The sequence below is a fragment of the Lathyrus oleraceus genome, chromosome 5 (assembly GCF_024323335.1).
Source record: "Lathyrus oleraceus cultivar Zhongwan6 chromosome 5, CAAS_Psat_ZW6_1.0, whole genome shotgun sequence".
NCBI classification, from domain to species: Eukaryota; Viridiplantae; Streptophyta; class Magnoliopsida; order Fabales; family Fabaceae; genus Lathyrus; species Lathyrus oleraceus.
In genome coordinates, this window is record NC_066583.1 from 199,872,555 (window position 1) to 199,875,307 (window position 2,753).

A 2,753-nucleotide genomic window follows, 5' to 3' on the forward strand; every position below is an offset into this window, starting at 1 on the left:
TCTGATCGAGTCGAGTCTGAATCCATTCATCTTCATCTAAGCCCGCCTCTTTCATGATTCTTAGAGAGGGAATTGAACTTCCACTGGTAAAACGGCTTCCATTCCGTAGACTAAAGAGAAAGGAGTTGCTCCTGTCGAAGTGCGTACTGAAGTGCGATAACCGTGAAGAGCAAACGGTAACATCTCATGCCAGTCTTTGTACGTCACCGTCATCTTTTGTATGATCTTCTTGATATTCTTATTAGCAGCTTCTACAGCGCCATTCATCTTTGGTCGGTACGGAGAAGAGTTATGGTGTTTTACGTTGAACTGCGTGCAGAGTTCAGTAATCATCTTGTTGTTCAAATTAGTACCATTGTCGGTGATAATCCTTTCAGGGATACCATACCGACAAATAAGACTATTCTTGATGAACCGTGCCACCACATTCTTGGTGACAGAAGCAAATGAGGCGGCCTCTACCCACTTTGTAAAGTAATCAATAGCGACAAGGATGAAGCGATGTCCATTAGAAGCAGTAGGTTTAATCTCCCCAATCATATCAATGCCCCACATTGCAAAGGGCCAAGGTGCGGTCAACACGTTCAATGGAGCAGGAGGTGCATGTACTTTATCCGCATATATCTGGCACTTGTGACAGGTTCTGGAGTGATGGTGGCAATCAGCTTCCATGGTAGACCAATAATACCCTAATCTCAGAATCTTCTTGGCCATCGTATGTCCACTAGAATGAGTCCCAAAAATACCGTCGTGCATATCTCCCATAATCTTTTCTGCTTCCTTTTTATCCACACAGCGAAGCAAAGTCGAATCGTGGTTACGTTTGTATAATACTCCATTACTCAGAAAGAACTTAGCGGAGAATTTCCTCAGGAATTTTTTGTCATTGATGGATGCCCCTTCAGGGTATTCCTGAGCTTCTAAATATCTTTTTACTTCGTGGAACCAAGGTTTTTCCCGTACCCCCTCAGTGTTAAGTTCATAACAGTATGCCGGTTCATCTAGTCGCTCAATGGTGATCCTGGGAGCTTCATTGTCCCATCTGACTCTGAACATAGATGACATGGTAGCTAATGCGTCTGCCAACTGATTCTCTTCTCGTGGGATATGTTCGAATGTAATCTCTTTAAAGTATGGGATTAATGTCATCACCCGTTCTCGATAAGGGATGAGATTCGGATGCTTAGTGTCCCATTCTCCTTTGATCTGACTGATTACTAATGCTGAGTCTCCGTACACACTCAAAAACTTGACCCGCCGGTCTATAGCAGCCTTGAGTCCCAAAATACATGCTTCATACTCAGCCATATTATTGGTACAATGAAAACATAGTCTAGCGGTGAAAGGCGTATGGTAACCCTCGGGAGAAATGATTACCACACCAACACCATTGCCCAATGCATTAGAAGACCCATCGAAAACCATAGTCCATCGGGATCCTAGTTCGGGTCCTTCATCCGGTCCAGGTTCTTCATAATCAGTAACAAGCATGACATCCTCATCTGGGAACTCAAAATTCATAGATTGGTAATCATCCACTGCTTGATGAGCCAAATGATCGGCTAGTACGCTTCCTTTGATTGCTTTCTGGGTAGTATACTGGATATCGTACTCTATTAGAATCATCTGCCATCTTGCTATTCTTCCGGAGAGAGCGGGTTTCTCAAATATGTATTTGATAGGATCCATCTTAGAAATCAATAAAGTGGTATGATTCAACATGTATTGTCTTAGTCGGCGAGCAGCCCAGGCCAAAGCACAGCAAGTTTTCTCGAGCAGTGAGTATCTTGTTTCACAGTCGGTAAACTTTTTGCTAAGGTAGTATATGGCATGCTCTTTTCGGCCAGACTCGTCATGTTGTCCCAACACACACCCCATTGAATTTTCTAACACGGTCAAGTACATGATTAAAGGTCTTCCTTCAACTGGTGGCATCAGAATGGGAGGTTTTTGAAGATACTCCTTGATTTTGTCGAAAGCTTCTTGACATTCATCATTCCATCTCATCTCTTGATTTTTCCTCAGTAGTTTGAAGAGGGGTTTGCAGGTAGCAGTCAAGTGGGAGATAAATCGGGCAATATAATTCAAACGTCCCAAGAAACCTCTGACCTCTTTATCTGTACGGGGAACTGGCATTTCTTGAATAGCCCTCACCTTAGCCGGGTCAAGCTCAATCCCTTTACCACTGACAATAAAGCCCAAGAGTTTGCCGGATCTTACTCCAAAGGTGCATTTGTTCGGGTTCAACCTCAACTTGTATTTCTTCAACCTCTCGAACAGTTTGTATAAATGATCGAGATGCTCTCCCTCAGTATGAGATCTGGCTATCATGTCATCCACATACACTTCTATTTCATGATGGATCATATCATGGAACAAAACCACCATAGCACGCTGGTACGTTGCCCCTGCATTCTTTAAACCAAATGGCATTACTTTATAACAGAACGTGCCCCATTGCGTCACAAACGTAGTTTTCTCCATGTCCTCAGGCGCCATCTTAATCTGGTTGTAACCTGAGAATCCATCCATGAATGAGAACACCTTGTGTTGAGCGGTGTTATCTACCAGAACATCAATGTGCGGAAGTGGAAAGTCGTCTTTGGGACTCGCTTTATTCAAATCTCTGTAGTCTACACACATTCGCACCTTGCCATCCTTCTTCGGCACTGGTACCACATTAGCAACCCATTGAGGATAAGAAGTAACAGCCAGAAAACCTGCATCAAATTGTTTCATAACCTCGGCTTTGA